Here is a 16,090-nt window from a genome sequence, read left to right on the forward strand (position 1 = left end):
GAAGACAGTAAGCAACCCTGCCATATGCCCACGATAGGTAGGAAACTCTGACAGAATGGAAAACAGATGTTCCAGTTGGCCCATTTGCAGGCATTTCTGATCTGCCTTTTGGGACTCTTAGGGACTGAACTGGTTCAACAGGCAAGATTTCTTCTGAGTTCAGAGAATCTAATAAAAGTCATACCTGTCAAGGCATCTTATTTTCAAATGGCTGCTCCGAATCAATATACTAGGGATAACAGCCTCAAACAAGACTAGCTGGAGCAAGAGTTATTTTGATAGTCATGAATTCAGTGCTCAGGCTCATGAACTTCTCCTTCAGCAACACTCTGACTCAAAGCTGACATATTCTTGGTGATGGAACTGTAAATGGCAGCTATAGGGAGAGATGGAGGAAGTCATGAGGGGAAGGACAGAGTAGGCAAAATGCCGCAGTTTGAAGCAGGGAGTGCACAATGCCAGCAGGATTAAATTTCCTTAGATCTTTTGTAGATCAAGATCACTTTCCTTCATCCTACAGGACCCTTTTGGGATCACAGGCAGGCCAAGAAATTTTTGTTGTGGCCAAGCAATCCCCAACTATCTGTCCCTACCAGAATGGGCCACTGCAATGATTTTTTCAGCTGTTCTCTCCCTTTCATGTGTGTTGCAGACTGGGGAGAGCTACTAAGAATACAGCTGAGTACAAGTACGAAGAAGTCATAAGAAGAGAAGAATGATTATTTTCTAAGCGTGGTAAGTGGAGGGCAAAACTGACTTTAAAGTGTCACATCTTGACCAGGTCTTCCTTGTCAGTTATCAACCTAGTTACTCAGGAAACTAAGCTATTTCTAACCAAGAATAACTTCACTACAACGAGAACTACAGATAAAATATGCATAACAAGTCACCAAGACCTTAGTGGCTGAGACAACAGGTAACAGGCTGGATAACTTTTGTCCCCAAGGATGTTGGTTCCAATCCAGATTATGGCATAGCTGTCTCCTAAGTGTAGACCAGCATGTATTCCTGATGACATTATTTCATTTACCTCTGTTAAATGATGATGGTTTCACTCTGCTCTCCGGATGACATCCCTGACATGGAATAGAGGCTTTTTCTTTGGCAAAGCCAGCAGAGAAAATGGTAGCTGAGATGATCAGCGGTAATCAGCCTTCATACAGCTCCCGCAAATTAGCATAGCAGCTGAGACTGAAGTTACCACTACCATTTCCAAGTGCTTTGGAAAGGTACGTACTTATTTATTTTAAACCTTCTGCAAGTCCTAAAGGAGAATAAAGGGGAAAAATCTAGTGAGACAGCTGGTGCTTATAGCAAAGCCATTGTGCTGTCATTCTGTGCTTTAATGGGGATTTGGGTAGAGTTGGTTCTTCAGATTGATGAGTGGCAAAGGAAGGATGTGCTTGCAACTGATGGCCCTCTCTCCTGAAGTAGCTCCTATGTGTTAACCCTTAGAGCATTTGCCAACAACCTTGTTTTCACTGTAACATTTTCTCAAAGAGGGAGGAAAAATATAATATGAATAGCATAAAAGCTGTTCAAAGTATACGAGAGCATTTCATGTAGCGGGAGATCAAACTAAGCTTTTCTTTTCCGTAAAAGTCTTCTGGAAAACATCCAGCAGCCTTTTATTCCAACAGTTTTGCTCATTTGTATTCTAACAGTTCTCTATCTCATGTTTTTGGTTAAACTAATGATATTGCTGGATATATATTTAATTGACCCTTCAGGGCATTAAACTAACTGTCTGAACATTTAGGAAAAGCAGCCAAGTCTGACATTCGGTATTGTAAAATAAGGGAGTTTGCTTGGACAGAGAAGCTTTGTGCACTAGAGCTTGACCAAAGCCCAGGCAGAAATCTGATAGCTGGAGAAATACCCTGTAGTTAACGGGCATGTAAACCAAGGAACCATTGCAAGATTAAGTATCAGGTACTATTACACTCTGCTGCACCAGGAAGTGTTTTTGGTTCAAAGACCTATTTATGCCAGAGTCCTTCACCAGGCCTGAGCCAAGCCTATAAATGCAGACGCTCGCTACATATAAGGAGGCCTTTATTTTCCTGTAGTGAAATGGAGGGTTCAGCTGTGACCTTTGCTGGCCCCGGCTCCCACCTCTTCCCAGGACTCTCCTCAAGCAACTAAGTGAGTGTTTGAAGTCGGGGAGACCAGCAACAAGGGGAATTTGTATTTGATTCCACGGAGGCTTAATGAGACCTTTATTATTGCTTGTCACTGCCTCTACTGATTCTGGAGCTTAGAGAGTTTTTTAAACAGATCAAGGCATGTTTTAAACTCTTGCCCCAAGGCAAATTGGCCACTTTGTCTGATCACAGCCTCTGCACTGATATAAAGGTCCATCTGTGAGATTGCACAGACAGCTCTTGTAAAAGCCCTGCTGACCTTGGTATGTGCTTCAGATGTTATGTACTTAGTATTAGTCAATAGCTTCTCAGCTGCTAAGTTTTCTTAGGGCTCTGTGTGTGTGTCTCCCTTAATCACTGTAAGGGCAATATGCATTCTTTGAACAGCTAAGTAGCTTTTAGCAAGATATTGGAAAGGTGAGGCGGTAATAATAGCTGTAGAGTGGCCTTCCTTGTTAGCCAAAGTGCTATTGAAAGCATCTTGGCATTTTACATCATTCAACTGCTGTGTTTGGAAGAGGAGGGCTTAGAAACCTTGAGGTGCTAAGTCTGCAGTAAAACTGTACAAATAAGTGATTTGAAGTTTATTGGCTGTGTTAAAAAAATCAAGACCAGAGAAAAAAACAACTTACATTTAGATGACTTGAAAAAACATTGAAGGGAAACAAACTTTTTTGTAGAATATTCAAGATTATTTTTATCTGTACCAATCAAGAAAGCAGATTAGATAAATTGTGTAATGAAGTTATTTTGAAATAAAAAACAAAATAAGGTTTTGAAAAGCTAGTTCACAATTAGGGGAGCTAAGACTACTGGGCTTTTGCAGTTGTGTAATAACAAAAATAATAACACATGCTTGTATATCACTTCTCATTTTCCAGTGGGTGGATCAGTATTTGCTGGCATTTTGTTAAATAACACTAAAAATATTCTGTTCATGGTACATTGCTTTGGGAGAAATGATTTTGATTTTCCATTTTAAGTTCTCTTTCACTGAGATGTATTTAAAACTCCATAGTACACTGAAGTTGCATGTTTTTGCAGAGCTTTGCACTTCACATACGTTTGTATCCTGCACCAACCGCTCTATTTTATGATTTGTGGAGCTTAAAAAGAGTTTCAAACCATGCTTTCCAAAAATAACAGCTAGGAGCCTATATTTTGATTATAGTTAAGTTTCCAGAAGCTTTGATTTTTTTCCAACACATCAGTTCAGAAAAGGAAAAATAAAATTGTAAAATAATCTTCGCACATCAGCAACTGAAGTAAAAGAATAAACATTTAAGTCATGCACAATACCAAAACCCATTCATGGAGGCACTGTAGATCAGCAAATTAGTAGAGAATAGCTCTAATACTCATCTGCTATGTATTTTGTTATCTTTTCTTGATGCTTCAATTCCCTTTTTGCTAATGACTGCCCACATTTTTAAAATGCTTTGAGCTCTAGTTCAAAGCATGTGAACTAGGACAGTAATATCTTGTTATCGTTACAAATAGTGTTACTACAAGTGGCACATACTTTTGCTATTTCAGAACCTAAACACCCTGTATCACCTGCCTCCAAGGAGAACAGACAGTCTAACTGAGGACAGGTAAGTGCCAGCTGGAGTTTTGGCCTGTTGGCATGGAGCTGTCCTTCAGCGTAAAGTATATGCATTAACATATGTAAAAACACCTGGGCAGCGGCTTTCTCCTCTTAGCCTGAAGTTTTTAAAAACTCCTGTAGCATTTTTAGGTTGTAAATGAAAGCAAATGACAGTCCAAGCTGCTGCTTTTTGAAACTCAGTCTCTAGCTTGTTGTGGATTTTTTTTTCTCATGAGAGGGCTCCCGTTACAATAGGACATCTGTCCGGAGAAAGATTTCTGGTGCCCTTAACAGCCGTAAACATTTTGAGGTTTGGACCTTTACAGCTGGGGTAAATTAAAACTGGTTTGTGGAGAAAAAACTATTCCCATGTTGTCCTGTGATCTTGGTGACCCTTCCTGGGATCTTATGTCCTCAGGAAGGGACACCACCCTTGGCTGTCACTTGGTGGAATCAGCTGGCTGATTTCTACCAAGGAGCTTGATTTTGAAAGCAAAGCAGCACATGAAAAGTGAATAAATTAATAACAAAACATCCTCTCTCTCTCTCTTCAGCAAACTCTTTCTTCTGTCTGTGGTCTAAGCAGCGTTGTGTACCTGTACCACAGGGTACAATAGCACAGCAGCTGTTGTTAGGAGGAAGCAATTTCCTCCCTGGTAGTAAGGACAAGATTCCCCTCAGGCCTCCTGGAGTAATTGTGAAGAGTGAATGGTACCTTTTTTTTCCAAAAAAGTCTAATGAAACCTGGGTGAGGGGTAGCCAAAATGTGGAGCTACAGTAGGCTAGGCCTTCAAAAGTGCATAAGTTCAGAAGATGGATTTGTATAAGCATTGAAATAGATTTGGTTCCTAACTTCCATTGCGCACGTTAGATTTTGACAGTCTTCACAGGCATTTCTTGCTGTTTTCAGCCCTCTAAATAACTTTAAAAACCTTCCTCCTGAGGTCTAGTAGAGGCTGAAGGTACATGGAGGACTAGCAGTGTACTGCATCCTGCACCTTTTGCTCCAGCACAGCCCGTGGGGTGTCAGTGGGGAGAAGAGACTAACCAAGACTCTTGCTCTCATAGTTGACTTGACAGGTAATGGAGCTGGGTTTTTCCCATGGAAAGGTTCTGAGATCTTCTCTGCAGCTCAGGAGTGGTTTTGGTGTACTTTCTCTTTAGGTTTGCCAATCATAGCTGGTAACATGTGAGAGTGACAGATCCATTTCCCCTTTACAGTGCAGCTCCTGGTGATGTGATCTCTAAAGTCCTGGCTGAAACAGGATTTGTTTAAAAATCAGAGAGCCTCAGCAGTAGGTTTATGAGTATTTGCAACAGTAACTAATGAGCACATGGGTGGCTAGGGTGAACTCTGATACCTCAGCTAAAAATCTGATTGAGACCTGAAATAGCCATTAAGTTATTCTTTTATTTCTCTTCATGGTGAGACAACAAATGGATCTGGAGTTCTTCCAGCATATTTGTGATTCAGAATCATTCCATAAATTCTGAGTAATTGACTTTGCAAACCTTTGCACATTCACAATAGCACAGTTGCACATCGCAATTCACGCTGTGATAGTTAATAGATATAAAACTCTGATCCTACAGAGTATGAAATCCTGCCATTAGTGAAACCAAACAGGAGTTTTGACATTAATTTAATCGAGACTAGGACTGAATGCTGATGCAGTCCTGCCGCAGCCTTCTTTATGCTGTTGAATTCGTGGCAGAGATGAAGCTCAAATATATGTGTTCGCTGCGTGATAAACGCAGCCAGAGCTGTTTGAAAGAGAAGTCAAACATCTGCACCATATTGGTTGATTGGTGAATTTTAAGAACTCACACATAAAGCAGTAAATTAGATTAATCCTCCTTCTGTGCTAGCAGATCTCTACAGATATTTTCACTGAACTGCATGTTGCTGAAAGGTTTAGCAGATGGCGAGTGCTTTTGTTCTTTGTGAATATTTTTGAATAGCTGATTGACAGCTGTCAGGCACTTTGCTTTAGATAGTAATAAGTCAGTTTTACCTGCCACTGTATTTATGGCAGCATTGATAGCTTAATTTCCAAATGTGACACAGGTTTTTATGGTCTAGACCCTCCTCAGAAGCACAGTATGGGAAACTCAGGCTGACATAATTTCCCGTGAGATTTCACAGGGCTGGGCACCGAGCATTTGTAGGTGCCGGGAATGGCCAAAAAAATAAAAAAATAAAAAAAAATCCTGTAATAAAAAAGCAATAATATTGGCAGTTCTTGTATTCACTCAGCAGCAGAGGGTGGCTATTCTGCTTTGCACCAGAAGATGGCAGGGACGTGCTGCTCATGTAGCCTCTACCTGCCTTCACGGCTGATCCCCTGACTCTCTAGGACGGGATTTTAAAGCTCTCCCTGGAGCTACAGTATCTTGTTCAACAGATAGCAAACCCGTGACTGGTATTCATGGAAAATGCACTGTATGTGCTCAGCAGTTTATTTAAAGGACTATCACTCTTGGATTGACCTGAGTCAAATACGCCAGATTCAGACAACCTCAATAGTTATGGAAGTGTTGGTGAAGGTCAGAAATTTCAGTTTAGGCTTTCTTTTAGAAAGCTTTGAAATAGGTAATACCAACCCAGCTTTTCTAGCTGACCTGTTCTACCCTATCCTCCCTCCCTGTAGGTTTTCTTTTTAGTATACTCTGAAAATGACTGCCTTTTTTTTTTTTTTTTTCCTGTTTTGCTCATCTTCAGCACAATTATTTCAGTCTTTCAAGCTCTGGAAGACAGACGATGGTTTCATGCACAGCACAGAGAAAGAATTCATAGCCCATTCTACCTACTAAGCCCACAATGTCATTCAGCTGTCACAAAATCAATGAAATGAAGAAAATGTCACTACCTATTGCCATTGATGGGAAAAGACTACCTTGTTTGGCTAAAGGAAGAAAAACAAAACAAAAAACAAGGCAATTTGTGCTGACCTCTCAGTAAAGATAATAGCTTTCCACTGCCAAATTTTATAGCCCTACTCCATAAACGATTTATGCGATGCAGTGACTTTCCAACTGCAGACTGTGTGAGATCTGTGGTAGAGCATTTTTGGACCTGTTTTGGGTAGTGGCTGAGGCCATCCAAACCACTTGGAAATGTGAAATTTTGCTATTCTGTTATGTATGCATAAGGGGGATTGCCATAAAAATGGAATTGCATTTTGACTTTGAAGTAAACTATTACTCATACTAATAGCAGTGGCAGTAATTAATGGATCACACAGGAAGCATATGCCTGATTCATGACAGTCACTGGAAACAGGGTACTTTTTAGTCAGGCACAACTCATTGCTTTAAGTCTGGCAGACCACTGTCTCTGCCACCTCACCCACATTGCCCAAGCCAGCACACGTGCCTGCAGAGCCCATCCACCTTTCAGCTCTAGGTCTTTCTGCCTGCCCACACTTGGGTCCATGTTGCGTTTCAGCATGAGAAACCTCAAGCTGACCCACCCCACGGCTGCCCCAGCTCCTGCTGCTGTGTGTACCCTCACTGTGCTGTGAGCACTGTGCTTGCCCTGGGCCAGGCCGCCCATGGGGCATGGCTGGTGGCCTGTGCTGGCTGCCAGTGTGCCTGGGCATTGTGTGGAGAGGGCCTACTGGTCAGAGCCAAAGCCATGCCAGAAATTAGGCTTGCTCTTTGATGTTGCAGGAGGCCAGAGCCTGCTCATGGACCCATGCTCCCACGTGCGGGAGCGCCAGCTGGGCTTGTGCCAGGCTTGGGCGCTCACCAAACCCACCACAAGAGCAGGGCTGCAGGGCATGGAGCAGACGCTGAGCACAGGCAAAGGCAGTCTGAGGGACCTTGGTTCTCCTCCAAGTCAGGTCCTCAGCTGGCAGGTGTGCCTTTCATGCAGGCAGCGTAGGGTGTAAGGACAGGGCCGCATGAAGTGAGGAGCATCCTCAGACTTCACTGCGGCTGGCCTGCAGCTCCTTCCCATCCCCAGCTGTGCAGCTCAGCCCATCAGCTGGGCCATCTTCCTCCTCCTCAGTGCCTTAGGGCTTTAGTGGGAATGGCAGGACTCTTCCTTCCCCTCACAGTATGTCTGTATAGCAGCTGTGTAGATGACACAATGCCAGGAGCAACAAGCAGGCAGCACCAAAGCATGCTTCGTCCCAGGCCCTAGGCTGTTGTTTCAATGCACTCTGACTCTGGCATGGCTTATCAGGCACATGCAGGACTTTGGTCCTCAGCAGCACGGGTGATTTACAGCTGTCACCTTTATGTTGTCCTCCTGCCAGAGCCTTGGCTCCCAGAGCTGCTCCAGGCCAACACGTATTGCAGCAGTGGTGGTTGTGTCACTTAAACAGAGGGCACTGCTGAGCTGCTCTGCAGTGTGACAGGGATCAGGAGAGAGGTTTTTATTGATGTCAAAAGCAAATGGGTTACCTGACTTGAAGACTGTTTTGAAACAACCTACCTGGCCACAAAGCTTTAACCTGGTACCACAAGAGGCATCACCCTTCTCCCCCCTCCCCCTCCCCCATCAATCTCAAGGTTACCAATTCACAACATAGGGAGAAAATTGACTTTCAAGCTGGTTTTCCCATCCCAAAGGTCCCTCACGAAAGCTTCCAAGGAATTAAAATGCTTCTGTACCCTGGGACTCAGACGAAGTGGCCACAACTATGACCACCTTGTTTCAAAGTTACAGTCTGGGATGTTTTGAAGAACCCTTAACTTATTGTTTTTTGTATGTAGACTGCTTTGGGAAAGGGGTGAGGCTGGAGCCCATGACTTGAGCTCTTTGTGCTGACACACAGAGAAGGTGACCATTTTCCACACCTGGCCTTGAAAATCAGTTCGTTAACATTATCTCTAACTTTTTTTTTTTTCCTTTTTCACAGATGATATTCTTTTTGTTCTGGTGTAGATCCTTTTCTGTCAGCTTGTTCCCATCCAATTCAGAGGACCAGCTGGTCTCTGTGTGTCTGAAAAGGGCCTTGCTGTGTTCTCCAGTAATTGCTCAGCACACCCTGGTCTGCAGCTGGGGAAGGCATTGCGTTGGTCATGGGTAAGAGACATTTGCTTTATACACACTGGGGGAAGTTTTGAAGATCGTGCAGCACGCAGAGGCAGCCTGCTTTTATTTGGCTGCCTGATCATTTTCTAAATGCTTTCAGTCAAATGAATAGGAGGAGGAGGAAGCCTTTGCATGTGGAGGTCTGAATGGGCTAGGGCAGCCATGCAAGGAACTGCAGCTCTCACTCACGGGGAGCAAGTACCTCACGGCCACCACATCGCGGCCCAAGGGAAATCACCAGTGCTGGCACAGCTCCTGGCAGTCCTGGCCTGAGAAGGGGTGATGAAGGAGCACCCTGGAGACTTGCTTGTGCATCAGGAAGTTATTTTTTTTAACGACTGTGGAAGGATTTTAAGTTTGTTTTCTCCTCTTGAACTTTCTTATTTTCTTCCCCCTCCCCCCTCCAGGATTTTGAAGGCTAGGACTGCACCATTTCATGTACCCATATGAAACCCGAGGCAAATGTTCTAGGAAGAAATCCTGACAAATGAATTTTGGAGAAATTTGAGATTAGGACTGTCCTCCTTCCCCCATCGAAGCTGTTGAACAGATAAATACCAAAAAAAAGTCTAGTCCTAATTTTCCAAAACACAGAGCCCTTTTCCTTCAGAAAAGGAAAAGAAGAGCTGCCAAGTCATGTGAGGTTTCTTGGGTCATAGAATCATAGAATGGTTAAGGTTAGAAAGGACCTTAAAGACCATGATTATATGTTGGACACGGTGCTTAAGGACATGGTTTAGTGGGTGATATTGGTAGTAGGGGGATGGTCGGACCAGATTATTTTGGAGGTCTTTTCCAACCTTATTGATTCTATGATTCTTTGTTGGACCATCCAGTTCCTCCCGCCTGCCATGGGCAGGGACACCTCCCACTAGACCAGGTTGCCCAAAACGCCATCCAGCCTGGCCTTGAACACTTCCAGGGATGGGGCACCCACAACTTCTCTCTGGGCAGCCTGTTCCAGTGCTTCACCACCCTCTGAGTAAAGAATTCCTTCCTAGGTGTGGGGATTTGAGGGTATGGGGTTGAAGCCCTGGCCCTGGGCTGATGCCCCTGGGGTGGCAAGGCACTGCAAAATCTCTGCACTTCAGTGCATTCCCAGTGCATCCTGATGGAGCCAAAAAAAAAGGATCATTTTTGACTAAGTCTCCTAGGCAGGTCCAGAAAGCTGCTAAAATCTTTCCAGCTGCTCAAGGGAATTTTAGCAGTAATTTTGCAATACATAATTGCCAGGGACTCTTCTCTAACAAAGTGCTGTCCTCTGTGTCTTTCTTGGTTATTTTCCTCCTTTCTCCACTGCAGCCAAAACATCATCTGCTTTTGAAGGCTTAGGAATTGTCACTTCCAAGCACTGTCTGGAAAAAATTACTTCAACAGTGACAGATTCTCTCACACAGACCCTTGAAACATTACCTCCCAGCAACCTCAGAAATAACTCAAAATAGCAGAGGTGCCCATGGTGCAGCCTACAGGCAGAATGTAACCTATAATGTCCTGGAGGGTGGCTTGGGGCTGCCTGCTTGGTGACTGAAGTCTGGGAACATGGGTTGGATGGTGCTACAGGGTCCCCATGGCAGGTGATGGCTGCTTGCTGCTTGCTGGGGAAGAGAGGAGATACTGTGCCTTCCACTATTTGTGGTAATAACATTTTTGAAGTTATTTAGGGAATAATTGTTGCCTTTGAACACTCCCTGTAAGTAGTAAAGAAGCAGATTGCAGCACAGATAAGGTTGTACCAAGTTTCCAGCTTTTAATTTGCAGTTCTCTTTTTCACCAGATAACCAGCCCTTCAAAAACTGATCTTCAATCTCTTTAAATGGGCCTGCAGTATCACCCATTTGCCTGACATCTTAATTTAAGACTAGTTGTTTTCCTGTGCTGCTGCATGGATTTCAGGTTTCGAAACTATGCTGTTGATGAAAGTGTTTGAATGTGTGGGATGAGATTTATCAGAGCACCTAAGTGACTCAGGACCACCTACCTCAGTTAACACTCTCCTGGATTTCATGCTGATTGTGTGCTGTAGCCTCATCCCATCTGCACGGTGGCAGCAGAGAAATCACCATTGTGGCTAATCTCTGACAGGTTCAAAAGGAGATACTGGATCTTTCTGCCTCAGATGCTAAGCCTGAAATCCCAAGATGAAGCATCAAATACAAGTCATTGGGTATGAAGGACCAAGAGTAGCAAGGACATTTTCTTGACAGAGTGCAGGATAGGTGCTCTTCCCACACAAACAGATGGAGACATCAGGAGTGACAGAGGAGTGGAAAGGAGGAGCACCAAAGTTAGATTGGGAAAGGTGACTCTGAAGTCCCACTCAACAGAAAACACATGCTTTAGTGTTCTCTTGGATTGGGTCCAAAAAGTCTCACAAACAGGCTAATGTGGAATAGTTAAGGTCTGTTCTGCTTTTATTTTGGTGTACCATGTTTAAATTACTGTGCTAGTTTGTGTCAAGTACACTTGCTTTATAATTAAATTTTGAAATGACGTTTTCTCTTCTGAGAAAGATATTTTAAAAATGAATTGGTTATTCTTCAGAAACTAAACTTTGTTGACAAATATGGTTTCTGTTAATGAAAGACTAAACTGGATGCATTAAGAATGAAAGGAATATAAACCATATGCTGTTAGGTTTGATGGACTAAACATGGTTCTTCTCTGTGGCATTCCTTGGGGCTGCCTTCAGGCTTGAGGTAGTATATTTATTTCATTTTGTGGTTTAGCACTAGATAACTCAATTAGCTGCAGGTTGGAAGAGCTGAATATTATTGGTCCACTTAAAAGACTCTTTCTACTGAAAAACTGAGAACTAATTCTGAATGTCTCATTCTTTATAAGTCAAGTCATAAAACTAGAGTAGTTGCTTTTCAATGTGGAAACTTTCTCTGTTTTGCTGTTTTTATGTATTTTTTTTCTGAAAATTTAAGGACTGCATTAAGCATAGAGTGCATCCTTTTCACATAAAGAACATCTTGTACTTTAAGCTTGAGGTTTTGGTATTCTTTTCACAGAAGGCTGAATGATGCTCTTTGGAGAAAGAGTTTGCATCACATTGAGTAGTTGCCTACTTATGAGAAGTTGAAGACATTAAAAAAACTGCATGGACATGACTTTCATAAACAATTTTAATACCTTCATTTTAGGATCTTTAAATTTTAAAGCGAATGTTGGCCTTGGCTTCAAGAGCCACCATCCTTTGAAAGATTAATTATAAGATGCAGAGACTACGTATGGTTACAATAAAAAGAAACATTCACAAAGATGATTGTAAGTAAAAGCATACCATTCAGATTGATGTTATTCTTATTCTGGTTGTGTTGTTGATATTTATGAAAGTTTGGACAAGTGATGGGGAGCAGTGAATATGTTTATGAATCCCAAACAGCTCTTGTATTTTAGCGGGAAAGCACTCTTTATACTGTTTGTATTCCAAGTGCATTATATGACCTCCAGCTCTAGAAAGGCTTTCAGCAATTGCACTGGGAAGATTGCTGTCTCCAGTACAATACCTTTGTGACTGACTGCATTAAAATTAGCATTGTGTTTCCTTGTAATAAGTGCGGTCCTGTTTCTATTTGAGATAATGGGAGTATTTTCATCAACTTCAATGGAAATTTTTATATATGTTAATGGAACAAATGAATTCACTTTAGCACAGATAACTGCCAAGTGGCCTTTCTCACAAACAAAGCACTCTATTTAGCTTCTCTACATCTGAGCTGTCATGGTGAGGTCTACAGGCTCAGTCTTGCGTGTCTCTAAATGGTTGTAGGACATAAAATTGGGAAATGAATAAATTCATGCATGGGAAAACATACCTATATGAAACCTTGGTAACTTCTGTGTTGCCAAGAACTGGAATGAAGAAAGCTCTATTTACCTGCAACTGTGCCATGGCTGTTGGATGAACCCCTTCTGCTTTGCCAAACAAAGAAAGAAGACAAAAAAAGGTGCACTATCACAAGAAGTCCTGCCCAGCCTTTGCACTTCTTTTGCAACTCTCACTGTTTTTGCATTTGGATGTGTGTGTTCAACTGGCCCTTTTATACCTCTAGCTGGAGTCCTCTGTATCATGATGTTTGCCACAAATGCATCCCACTTCATACACACTATTTGCTACTGATGTTACTTGCAAAGTTATTTTAATACCCAGCTGCAGCTTTTGTGTGTTTTCATCTTTCACGGAGCTCTGTTAAAGTGGTATAAAGGGTAATGTATTATCTTCTGCATAGAAATCCAGCCCATTCTTCCCTCACATTTACTTCAGCAACTTTCTTCTAGTTTGGATGATACAGGTCAGCAGGTTATAATGGCTTATGTTACTCATATATGCTATTTTGATTTTGGCATAGGCTGAAAGCATTCCATAAGCTTTCTGTATTTCCATGTGTTGGCATTTTGATGATGTTCTCATCATCAAAAATGTTTCAGTGTTTTACCAGTAACTGAGTCTTCATCTGCATCTTTCCAAAATTGTAATTTTCATTTCCACATTTCACACCTTCTTTTGCAAAGTCAGTTGTTTCAATGTCTCTTCCAGGTGCTTTATTCCATTAGCATACCAATAATACCTCTGGCACCAGTTTATTTTATATTTTAAAAGTATCTCCAGTTTAATTGTGGAAAGATCTGCAATGTGAGTACATTTCAAAATACAACTTCATTGATCTAATGAATTTTCTAACAGTGTGATTTTTAGCTTTCCATTTTATTTTCCATGAAGCTACCATTTTCTACACTTCCTTTTGTATTATGAAATATTTTTTACTCCCTATTATTCTAGAGATGTTTCTGATGTGATTAATTGTTGTTTCAGCCAGTTTTATTTCTTCCATTTAGTCACAAATATCCCTGCTTATCTGGACCTATCCTATTTTCATTTTTGAGCATGCCTCATGCATCTGTAGAGAAAAGAATGTGGTGTTAGTAGGGACATCTGGTGACTATGAAAGTCTTGGATGCTCTGAAATTCCCTGTGAAATCCTTGCTGTTGTTTTTGTCTGCTCATGTTTTGCTGCTGATATACTCGATGATCATTGGGATTTGTGTCACTATGTGATATTTTCACTTTTCTGATCTGGAAAAGATCATCATTCTGGCTGTATGTGCAATGGGGACTTAACAGGCTGATTGCATGGGCATGAGCACTGGTTTCTGATGACTCTTCCACAGGGAACTGCAAGCTGCTTTAGGGAGGTGCCTGTGTTGATTTCAGTGGGCGACTGGGGCACAAGGACTGCTGGAGAAGATCTCTTGTAGATTAATTAGATTTTTTTGTCTGCAGTTTAAAGTGAGGTACATAATGATGACTTCTGCTCTTATCTTTCTTTCCTGAAGATTGTGTCTCCCTTCTCTGACTCTGTGTGAACTGCATCTTAGCTGGAAATTTTTGGGCTTCTCTGATAAGCTTTCCCATATTCCTTAGTGCTGCATTATTTCCCATATTTCCTTAGTGCTGCATTTACCAGCTCAGGTTTCAGGGTTGTGGTTCTATCTATGATTCCTTTGTGAATCAGAATATTATATCTGCTTGTATCATCACCTCATCAATGTCTTTAATCTTCTGAAAATATTTTAATATGAAGACACATTGTAAATGTACAGCATGCCTTCTGTGGTCATTAAGAAACAAATTCCTGGATACTCACCAGGCTTTTTAACAACCTTAGTAACATCAAATATGTGGAGCTTGTTCTGCTCTTACCATGGTGCTCATACATCCACTTTCTAAGCTGATTTGACCTATACTAAGTAGAAATACAGAGAGACTGCCAACACCTGCACATATTGTATTTATTACATATTGTATTTATTACACCTATCAAAGCCTTTATGAAATTCTGCAAAAGGGCTAGAATGCTTTTCTTCCTCCCTTCCTCGCCTTTTTTTTTTTTTCTCTCTCTCATGGCAATGACATGTATCTAAGGAATGTTACCTCAGAGCTTGTTGTGGAAGCAAAGCACATTCTTCACAGCTTTTCATAGAAATGAACTAGTAAACTGAGTTTAAGTGTTAAGTTTCTAAATATTGAAAAGGATACCTTTATGTCAACTACAGAACATGTGCTCCATCACTGATGTGATTCCAGCAGCTGAAGAAGGAAGGGACTGACACCTATCTCCTTTCATTTATGTATGCATGACAAAGGCATTTCTCTTCTGCAGCTTGTATGAAGCCCAGCAGAGGTTGCTTTTAAATAGAAATGGTGCAAGACTGGTAGACCTTTTCATTTTTCTCCTCACACCCACCTGCACAATTATGTTGTATATTTTCTCATACACCACAGTCATGAAGACATAGTTCTGCTGAACAGGCAGATATATTCACCATTATCCACTGTCTTAGGATATTTCATTTTTATTGAGAGAACTGCTGTTTCATTTATGAACACCAAATAAAGTATCTGTGTATGCAAAGACGTTTTGAGAGTGGTTAATCTACCTAAGTAAAATCAGTAGGAAGCAAATTGTCATAAGAAAGTGCTTTTGTTCAGCCAAGCATTTCAGTCAGGTGTTATGTGTTTGGTTATATTTGCAACTACCCAAATGCACAGTGTAACAGGCATACCTCCAACTACTAGCAATTTATAGATTAAGAAGTATTTGCATTTTCACTCATTTTTCTAGTTGTTTTAAATGCAGAACAGCAACTAGAAACAAAGGGAGCATTTTGTGATTAGACAGACCTCCAAACAGCACTAGCAAGTGACCATAGCTTTTCAGCCTTAAGTAGTCTTCAGGTGCTAGCAGTCAACATGGTGTTCATACATGCTGTTCGGAACAATGAGGCTACTAATACTGGCATTTAACATCACTCAGAGCCAACATAAGATAATTGTATAATTGAGGAAAAGTATCAAGCTGCCTTACCCTTGAAATTATGTCTCTCTATTTCAGAACAGCTGATCCTAATCTAATTAAGCATAAAGAGATCTGTCAAATTGTAAAGTTGATTAGGCTACTGTTAAAGGGGGTAACTCCTTTTCCCCTTTGGCAGCATCCCTTTCCCCTTTGGAAGAATTGGTCTCAGGGGTTAAATAAACTTGTGAATCACAAGGTGATGATTTAGCCTTGATGCACTGATGCACGGATGACAATATAGATCCTATTACAGAGTTGGTATCTCTTAGTGGAAGCTGCAGGAATGCTTACGCTTTCTTGGCTGAATTTTTGTGCTTTAAAAGTTAACCACTTTTCTTGCTTCAGCAATACGTTTATTTGTGATTGAGGTGTTTTTAGTTTCATGAACTTATAAGAGAAAATAACATATGATAAAAAGATGAGTTTGAATTCAACAATAAGAAACAAA

General features: G+C 41.4%; 1 long non-coding RNA gene across 3 annotated transcripts; it reads left to right on the top strand.

Annotated features, from left to right (window-relative positions):
- The first annotated feature begins 318 nt into the window (after positions 1-318).
- LOC310897722 lies at positions 319-15,339 on the top strand. 3 transcript variants are annotated; one of them, XR_014582504.1, is made up of 4 exons: positions 319-735; positions 3,681-3,739; positions 8,601-8,767; positions 10,554-15,339. It is a non-coding gene; the product is annotated as an uncharacterized lncRNA (long non-coding RNA). The 3 variants fall into 3 exon arrangements; XR_014582502.1 differs by having other exon boundaries at positions 319-3,739; XR_014582503.1 differs by lacking the exon at positions 3,681-3,739 and having other exon boundaries at positions 319-2,145.
- Positions 15,340-16,090: the final 751 nt, after the last annotated feature.

This window comes from Anser anser (assembly GCF_964211835.1).
Source record: "Anser anser genome assembly, chromosome: 3".
Taxonomy (NCBI): domain Eukaryota; kingdom Metazoa; phylum Chordata; class Aves; order Anseriformes; family Anatidae; genus Anser; species Anser anser.